The following is a 10,171-nucleotide window of genomic DNA, read 5'->3' on the forward strand; positions in this document are numbered from 1 at the left end:
GATTGCAAAAGTGTGATTGCAATTTCGTCCACCAAACGCCAGCCAGATGCTCCTTACAGGCATTTAAACACCAGTAAGCTCTTCCTCCAGGGTGTGCTGTTTCTTCTGCTGTTTTTGGTTCTGTTTTTAATTTTAGTAATTGTTTTGTGACTCCACATGATCATGAACCTAATAAAACATAAAAAACAATAAAAATATGGATAAATAAAAATTGGGTTGCTTCCCAATAAGCGCTTCTTTAATGTCAATAGCTTGACAGTGAGCTCTCTTGGAGCTTCACATATGTTCAGAGCATTGTTAGGACCTCCCAACACCAAACTTAGAGTTTGGTTGTAAGGGTTTAACACCAAACTTAGAGTTTGGTTGTGGCCTCCCAACACCAAACATAGAGTTTGATTGTGGGGGCTTTGTTTGACTTTGTATTGAGAGAAGCTTATCGTGCCTCTTTTTCTTGTTTATAGAGGGATACCCTTGGGCCTTAAACACAAGATAGTCTCCATTCAATTGAAGGATTAGCTCTCCTCTGTCAACATCAATCACAGCTCCTGCTGTGGCTAGGAAGGGTCTTCCAAGGATAATGGATTCATCCTTATCCTTCCTAGTGTCTAAGATTATGAAATCAGCAGGGATGTAAAGGCCTTTAACCTTCACTAACACGTCCTCTACCATTCCATAAGCTTGTCTTAATGGCTTGTCTGCCATCTCTAATGAGAATGTGGCAGCCTGTACCTCAAAGATCCCCAACTTCTCCATTACAGAGAGTGGCATAAGATTTATGCCTGACCCCAGGTCACATAGAGCCTTCCCAAAGGTCATGGTGCCTATGGTACAGGATATCAAGAATTTACTAGGATCTTGTTTCTTTTGAGGTAAAGTTTGCTGAACCCATGTATCTAGTTCACTAATGAGCAAGGGAGGTGCATTTTCCCAAGTCTCATTACCAAACAACTTGGCATTCAGCTTCATGATAGCCCCTAGATATTGAGCAACTTGCTCTCCGATTACATCTTCATCCTCTTCAAAGGAAGAATAGTTCTCAGAGCTCATGAATGGTAGAAGGAGGTTTAATGGAATCTCTATGGTCTCTATATGATCCTCAGATTCCTTTAGGTCCTCAATAGGGAACTCCTTCTTGTCTGGGAGACGTCCCATGAGGTCTTCCTCATTAGGATTCACGTCCTCCCCTTCCTCTCTAAGTTCAGCCATTTTGATTATGTCAATAGCCTTGCACTCTCTTTTTGGATTCTCTTCAGTATTGCTTGGAAGAGTACTAGGAGGAGTTTCAGTGATTTTCTTACTCAGCTGGCCTACTTGTGCCTCCAAATTTCTGATGGATGACCTTGTTTCACTCATGAAACATAAAGTGGCCCTAGACAGATCAGAGACTATGTTTGCTAAGCTAGAAGAACTCTGCTCAGAATGCTCTGTCTGTTGCTGAGAAGATGATGGAAAAGGCTTGTTATTGCTGAGCCTATTTCTTCCACCATTATTAAAGCCTTGTTGGGGCTTTTGTTGATCCTTTCATGAGAAGTTTGGATGATTTCTCCATGAAGAATTATAGGTGTTCCCATAGGGTTCACCCATGTAATTCACCTCTGCCATTGCAGGGTTCTCAGGATCATAAGCTTCTTCTTCAGAAGATACCTCTTTAGTACTGTTGGATGCATTTTGCCATCCATTCAGACTTTGAGAAATCATGTTGACTTGCTGAGTCAACATTTTGTTCTGAGCCAATATGACATTCAGAACATCAATTTCAAGAACTCCCTTCCTCTGAGGCGTCCCATTACTCACAGAATTCCTCTCAGAAGTGTACATGAATTGGTTATTTGCAACCATGTCAATGAGTTCTTGAGCTTCTGCAGGCATTTTCTTTAGGTGAATGGATCCATTTTCAGAATGGTCCAATGACATCTTAGAGAACTCAGATAGACCATAATAGAATATATCCAAAATGGTCCACTCTGAAAGCATGTCAGAAGGACACCTTTTGGTCATTTGCTTGTATCTTTCCCAAGCTTCATAGAGGGATTCACCATCTTTTTGTTTGAAGGTCTGAACATCCACTCTAAGCTTGCTCAGCTTTTGAGGAGGAAAGAACCTAGCCAAGAAGGCCGTGACCAGCTTATCCCAAGAGTCCAGGTTATCTTTAGGTTGTGAGTCCAACCATGTTCTAGCTCTGTCTCTTATAGTAAAAGGGAAAAGCATGAGCCTGTAGACTTCGGGATCTACTCCATTAGTCTTAACAGTCTCACAGATCTGCAAGAACTCAGTTAAAAATTGATAGGGATCTTCTTATGGAAGTCCATGAAACTTGCAGTTTTGTTACATTAGAGCAACTAGTTGAGGCTTCATCTCATCTGGATTGTTGTAATTTAGCTTCTCTTAGTTTCCTCTTCAGAGTCCTTTCAGGTTCAGGATCTACTTCAACAAGAATATTATTGTCCTTGCTCCTGCTCATATGAAAAAGAAGGAAACAGAAAATAATAATAGGGATCCTCTTTACCACAGTAGAGAGATTCTTTTATGTTAGTAGAAGAAGAAAAACATAGAAGAAGGAAAAGATGAAAATTCGAACTCAGAGAGAAAGAGAGGGTTCGAATTTTAAGATGAAGAGAAGAGTGTTAGTAATTAAATAAATAAATAGAAGATGAGAGAGGGAGAAATTCGAAAATTGTTTTTGAAAAACAATTAGTGATTTTTAAAAATTGAGAGAAGAAATAAAATTAAAATTAAAATTTGAAACAATTAGTTAATTAAAAGAATTTTGAAAAAGATGGAGGAAATTTTCGAAAATTAGAGAGATAAAATTAGTTAGGTGGTTTTGAAAAAGATAAGAAATAAACAAAAAGTTAATTAGTTAGTTAAAAAAGATTTGAAAATCAATTTTAAAAAGATAATAAGTTAGAAAAGATTTTGAAATTGATTTTGAAAAAGATATGATTGAAAAAGATATTTTGGAAAAAAGATTTGATTTTTAAAATTAAAATTGATTACTTGACTAATAAGAAACTAAAAGATATGTTTCTAGAATTTAAAGATTGAACCTTTCTTAACAAGAAAGTAACAAACTTCAAATTTTTGAATCAATCACATTAATTGTTAGTAAAGTTTTTGAAAATTATGAAATAAAGATAAGAAAAGATTTTGAAAATAAATTTTAAAAATTTTGAAAATAATAATAAAAAATGAAAAAGATTTGAGTTTTGAAAAAGATTTTGAAAATATAGGATTTTTAAAATTGAAAATTTGACTTGACTTATTAGAAATAGCTAAGTTTTAAAAATTTTTGACTAAGTCAACTCAAATTTTCGAAAATTATGAGCAAAATAAGGAAAAGATATTTTTTATTTTTGAATTTTTAATGATGAGAGAGAAAAACACAAAAAATGACTCACAACATGAAAATTATGAATCAAACACATAATGCATGCAAGAACACTATGAATGTCAAGATGGGCACCAAGAACACTTTGAATGTCAAGATGAACATCAAGACTTATTTTTAAAAAATTTTCAAGAAAAGAAAATATGCAAGACACCAAACTTATAAATTTTTCATGTTTAGACACTATGAATGCAAAAATGCATATGAAAAACAAGAAAAGACACAAAACAAGAAAATACAAAGATCAAACAAGAAGACTTACCAAGAACAACTTGAAGATCATGAAGAACACATGCATGAGTTTTCGAAAAAAAATGCATAAATTTTAAAGACATGCAATTGACACCAAACTTAAAATTTGACACTAGACTCAAACAAGAAACACAAAATATTTTTTATTTTTATGATTTTCTAATTTTTTTGTATTTTTATTATTTTTTCGAAAATATATAGGAAAAATAAAATAAGAAATTAAAAATTTTTAATAAGAATTCCAGAAATCTTTGCAATGTTAATCTAAAGCTCCGGTCCATGAATTAGACATGGTTTAATAGCCAGCCGAGCCTTTTATGAAAGCTTCTGTCCAAAACACTAGACATGGCCAATGGCTAGCCAAGCTTTAGCATATAAATCAGACATACAACAACTGATACTTCATCCAACTTCATATACTGATAAGGGGAAGCCTCAATCCAATTGAGTTAGAAATGGCTTTTCAGCCAGCCAAGCTTCAACGTGATTCATGAAACACTAGAATTCATTCTTAAAAATTTAGAATAATTTTTCGAAAATAGAAGTAAAAATTTTTTTGAAAGATTTTTGAAAATTTTTTTGAAAATAAAACAAAGAAAATTACCTAATCTGAGCAACAAGATGAACCGTCAGTTATCCAAACTCGAACAATCCCCGGCAACGATGCCAAAAACTTGGTGCACGAAATTGTGATCATCAACAATGGCGCCAAAAAATTGGTAGTGCTCTCAAACGTGAATCACACTTTGTCACAACTCCGCACAACTAACCAGCAAGTGCATTGGGTCATCCAAGTAATACCTTACGTGAGTAAGGGTCAATCCCACGGAGATTGTTGGTATGAAGCAAGCTATGGTCATCTTGTAAATCTCAGTTAGGCGGATTCAAATGGTTATAAAGGTTTCGAAAATAATAATAAATAAAGCATAAAATAAAGATAGAAATACTTATGTAAATCATTGGTGAGAATTTCAGATAAGTGTATGGAGATGCTTTATCCCTGTTGAATCTCTGCAACATACTGCTTTCTTACTTTCAATACTTCATACTACTTTCCATGGCAAGCTGTATGTAGGGCATCACCGTTGTCAATGGCTACATCTCATCCTTTCAGTGAAAATAGTACAAATGCTCTTGTCACAGCACGGCTAATCATCTGTCGGTTCTCGATCATGTCGGAATAGAATCCATTGATTTTTTTGCGTTTGTCATCACGCCCAACAATCGCGAGTTAGAAGCTCGTCACATTTATTCAATCCCTGAATCCTACTCGGAATACCACATATAAGGTTTAGACTTTCCGGATTCTCAGGAATGGCCGCCAAAGGGTTCTAGATTATACCATGAGGATTCTGATTAAGTAATCCAAGAAATACTCGCTCGTTCTAAGGTAGAATGGAAGTGGTTATTAGTCACGTGTTCATAGGTGAGAATGATGATGAGTGTCACGGATCATCACATCCATCAGGTTGAAGTGCAACAAATATCTTAGAACAAGAAAAAGCTGAATTGAATAGAAAATAGTAGTAATTGCATTAAAACTCGAGGTACAGCAGAGCTCCACGCACTTAATCTATGGTGTGTAGAAACTCCACCGTTGAAAATATATAAGTGATGGTGGTCCAGGCATGGCCGAATGGCCAGCCCCCAAATGTGATCAAAGATGTAAAATCCCAGATGAAAATACAATAGTAAAAAGTTCTATTTATACTAAACTAGTTACTAGGGTTTACATAAATAAGTCTAAATGCAGAAATCCACTTCCGGGGCCCACTTTGGTGTGTGCTTGGGTTGAGCTTGAGCTTTACACATGCAGAGGCTTCTCTTGGAGTTAAACGCCAAGTTGTAATGTGTTTTTGACGTTTAACTCTGGTTTGTGACGTGTTTCTGGCGTTTGACTCCAGAATGAAGCATGGAACTGGTGTTGAACGCCAGTTTGCATCGTCTAATCTCGAATAAAGTATGGACTATTATATATTTCTGGAAAGCTCTGGATGTCTACTTTACAACGCCATTGATAGCGCGCCATTTGAAGTTTTGTAGCTCCAGAAAATCCATTTCGAGTGCAGGGAGGTCAGAACCCAACAACATCAGCATTCCTTTTTCAGCCTAAATCAGATTTTTACTCAGGTCCCTCAATTTCAGCCAAAAAATACCTGAAATCACAGAAAAATACACAAACTCATAGTAAAGTCCAGAAATGTGAATTTAGCATAAAAACTAATGAAAACATCCCTAAAAGTAGCTAGATCCTACTAAAAACTACCTAAAAACAATGCCAAAAGCGTATAAATTATCCGCTCATCAATCAGCAACCCCCAAATACAGAAATCATGGAAGCCCTACAAGCTCTACAAAACCGTCTCCAGCAACTTGAAAAAGAGGCAGAGCATCAGCGGGAAGCCAAGAGGGACCTTCCAAGAGAAACCAGGCGACGCCGAGAACTAGAGGATAAGCTCTTAAAGCTCGAAGCCGATCTCAAAACCAAGACCGCTCGATCCAGTCATGAAGATAGCCCCCACAAAGATCAAGACCCATTCACCAAAGAGATCATGAAAACTAAAGTCCAAAGGACTTCAAAGCTTCCGATATGATCCCGTACGACGGCACATCGGATCCAAGCCATCACCTCAACAAATTCAGAAGCAGAATGTATCTCACTGACATCTCGGACGCCATTCGATGCAAAGCCTTACCTACTACCCGAACGAAGACAGCAATAAAGTGGTTCGACAGTTTGCCTCCAAGATCCATCACAAGTTTTGACGACCTTGCTAAAAAGTTCCTCGCCATGTTCTCCATCTAGAAGGATAAAGCCAAACACGCTCCAAGCTTGAAGGGAATTAAACATGGAGATCGGGAAAGCCTTCGCAGCTTCATTGAAAGATTCAACAAAGCATGCCTTGACATACAAAGTCTTCCAACAGAAGCGGCCATCATGGGACTCATCAATGGCCTAAGAGAATGACCTTTTAGCCACCTAATATCCAAGAAGTACCCAACATCTCTAATCGAGGTTCAAGAAAGGGCGGAAAAATATATCAATGTGGAGAAGAACTCCCGATTGGGAGACAGCTTAAAAACCAAATTCTCCTAACCCACCAAGGGACAAGGATAAAGAGACCAAGAAAAAAGAAGATCAACCTGGTGAGAAGCCTAGAAAATACCACAATTACACCCACCCCCCCTTAGGGTGTCTCTTGTGGATGTCTACCAAGAAATATGCAACACTGAGAAGATCCCACCACCTTGCCCAATCAAAACCAAAAGAGAGGGAAGTCAGACAGAATACTGTGAGTATCACCGAATCTACGGACATCCTACTAACGAGTGTTTTGACCTAAAGAATGTCATAGAGAAACTGGCAAGAGAAGGGCGATTAGATCGGTACTTAGCTAATAAAGCAAATGAACCTAGAAAAAGAAGAAGGTCCACCTCACACCAAAAAGGTCAGACGAGTTGAAGGTCCCTCTCACACCAAAGAGGTCGGACGAGTTGAGGGTCCCCCTCACATCAAAGAGGTCGGATAAGTTGAATGTCCACCTCCCACCGCACGCCAAAAAGGTCGGACGAGTTAAAGTTCCACCTCACACCAAAGAGGTCGGACAAGTTGAAGGTCCACCTCACGCTGAAGAGGTCGGACGAGTTAAAGGTCCACCTCACCCCGAAGAGGTCGGACGAGTTGAAGGTCCACCTCACACCGAAGAGGTCAGACGAATTGAACATCCACCTCACACCACTGAGAGACATGTTCATATGATAAATGCAGGATTCGCAGGAGGAGGGATCTCTGAATCATCTCGCAAAAGACACCTCAAAAAGGTATATAAAGGAAGGAAAAGAGGTTTGAATAGGACAACGGAGTGCAAAAAAGCCTTCCGAGATTTCAAAAATTCTTGGGGCAACCACCCATTCTTACCCGACCATGGGAAAGTGAAGAACTCAAATTATACCTCACAGTGGGATGTCGGGCAATAGCCTCAGCACTAGTCAGAGAAGATGAAAGTGTGCAACAACCCGTCTACTTCATCAACAAGGCTCTACAAGGGACCGAACTAAACTATCAAAAGATAGAAAAGTTCGCATACGCCTTCATACTCACTTCTCAACAACTCCGTCCATACTTTCAAGCTCACACTATCAGAGTTTGGACCAACCAGCCCATAAAAGGCATCCTACAGAAGACAGATTTAGCCGAAAGAATCCTGCAGTGGGCAGTCGAGTTATCCGAATTCGATCTTCGATTTGAAGCTTGGACAGCCATCAAATCACAGTATCTGGCCGACTTCATGGCAGGTGGTGCACGGAATTGTGACCACACAACTCCGATACAACTAACCAGCAAGTGCACTGGGTCGTCCAAGTAATACCTTACGTGACTAAGGATCGATCCCGCGGAGATTTCCGGCTTGAAGCAAGCTATGGTTATCTTGTAACTCTTAGTCAGGAGATTAATGATAAAAATGATTTTTGTTTATGAAGAATAAATAACATGAAATAAAAAGTACTTGTAATTCAATAATGAGGAATAGGTTGAGGTTTTGGAGATGCTCTGTCTTCTGAATCTCTGCTTTCCTACTATTGTCTTCTTCACGCACGCAAGGCTCCTTCCATGGCAAGCTGTATGTTGGTGGATCACCGTTGTCAATGGCTACCATCTGTCCTCTCAGTGAAAATGATCCGACTACAGGTTACATAGGGCTAATCATCCATCGGTTCTCACTCATGCTGGAATAGGATCCATTGATCCTTTTGCACACTGTCGCTGCGCCCAACATTTGTGAGTTTGAAGCTCGTTACAGTCACCCCTTCCCAGATCCTACTCGGAATACCACAGACAAGGTTTAGACTTTTCGGATCTCAAGAGTGCTGCCAATTGATTCTAGCTTATACCACGAGACTCTGGTTTTACGGATTTGAATACTCTATTGTCAGGAGAGGCAATCAAGCTCGTGAACCAGGAACCCAAGAGATACACACTCAATCTAAGGTGGAACGGAGGTGGTTGTCAGGCACGCGTTCATAAGTTGAGACTGGTGATGAGTGTCACGGATCATCACATTCATCATGTTGAAGTGCGAATGAATATCTTAGAAAGAAACAAGCGTGATTGAATGGAAAACAGAAATAATTGCATTAATCCATCGAGACACAGCAGAGCTCCTCACCCCCAACCATAGGGTTTAGAGACTCATGCCATAGAAGATACAAATTCAGATGTAAAATGTCATGAGGTACAAAATGAATCACTAAAAGTAGTTTTTATACTAAACTAGTAACCTAGGTTTACAGAAAATGGGTAAACTAAGATAGATAGTGCAGAAATCCACTTCCGGGGCCCACTTAGTGTCTGTTTGGGCTAAGCAGTGAAACTTTCACGTGCATAGGCTATTCCTGGCATTAAACGCCAGCTTTGGTGCTAGTTTGGGCGTTTAACTCCAACTTTTATGCCAGTTTTGGCGTTTAATGCCAGAAAATGGTAGAAAGTTGGTGTTTAAACGCCAGTTTGCGCTATCAAATCTCAGACAAAGTATGAATTATTATACATTGCTGGAAATCCCAAGATGTCTACTTTCCAATGCAATTGAGAGCACACCAATTGGGCTTCTGTAGCTCCAGAAAATCCATTTCGCGTGCAGGAGGGTCAGAATCCAACAGTATCTGCAGTCCTTTTTCAGCTTCTGAATCAGATTTTTGCTCAGGTCCCTTAATTTCAGCTAGAAAATACCTGAAATCATAGAAAAACACACAAACTCATAGTAAAGTCCAGAAATGTGATTTTTGCATAAAAACTAATAAAAATATACTAAAAAGTAACAAAAGCATACTAAAAACTACATGAGAATACCACAAAAAAAGGTATAAAATATCTGCTCATCACAATACCAAACTTAAACTGTTGATTGTCCTCAAGCAACTAGATAAATAAAATAGGATAAAAAGAAGATCAAGAGGTAATACATCTCAGAGTTTTAAGTGAAGCTCGGATTCTAATTAGATGAGCGGGGCTAGTAGCTTTTTGCTCCTGAACAGTTTTGGCATCTCAATTTATCCTTTGAAGCTCAGAATGATTGGCATCCATGAGAACTCAGAATTTAGATAGTGTTACTGATTCTCCTAGTTTAATATGTTGATTCTTGAACACAGCTACTTTATGAGTCTTGGCTGTGACCCGAAGCATCTTATTTTCCAGTAATACTACAGGATACATAAATGCCACAGACACATAATTGGGTGAACCTTTTAGATTGTGACTCAGCTTTGCTAGAGTCCCTAGTTAGAGGTGCCCAGAGTTCTTAGGCACACTCTTTTACTTTGGATCACAACTTTAACCACTCATTCTTAAGCGTTTCACTTGGACCTTCATGACATAAGCACATGGTTATAAACAGCTTGATTTAGCCGCTTAGGCCAGGATTTTATTCCTTTGGGCCCTCCTATCCATTAATGCTCAAAGCCTTGGATCATTTTTACCCTTGCCTTTTGGTTTAAAGGGCTATTGGCTTTTTCTACTTGATTTTTCTTTATTTT

At 38.6% G+C, this 10,171-nt stretch overlaps 1 non-coding gene across 1 annotated transcript; it reads left to right on the forward strand.

Moving 5' to 3' along the window:
* The first annotated feature begins 1,968 nt into the window (after positions 1–1,968).
* Positions 1,969–2,076, forward strand: LOC127747128 (small nucleolar RNA R71). Its single transcript, XR_008008932.1, has one exon. It is a non-coding gene; the product is annotated as a small nucleolar RNA R71 (small nucleolar RNA).
* Positions 2,077–10,171: the final 8,095 nt, after the last annotated feature.

The sequence above is a fragment of the Arachis duranensis genome, chromosome 4 (genome assembly GCF_000817695.3).
Source record: "Arachis duranensis cultivar V14167 chromosome 4, aradu.V14167.gnm2.J7QH, whole genome shotgun sequence".
NCBI classification, from domain to species: Eukaryota; Viridiplantae; Streptophyta; class Magnoliopsida; order Fabales; family Fabaceae; genus Arachis; species Arachis duranensis.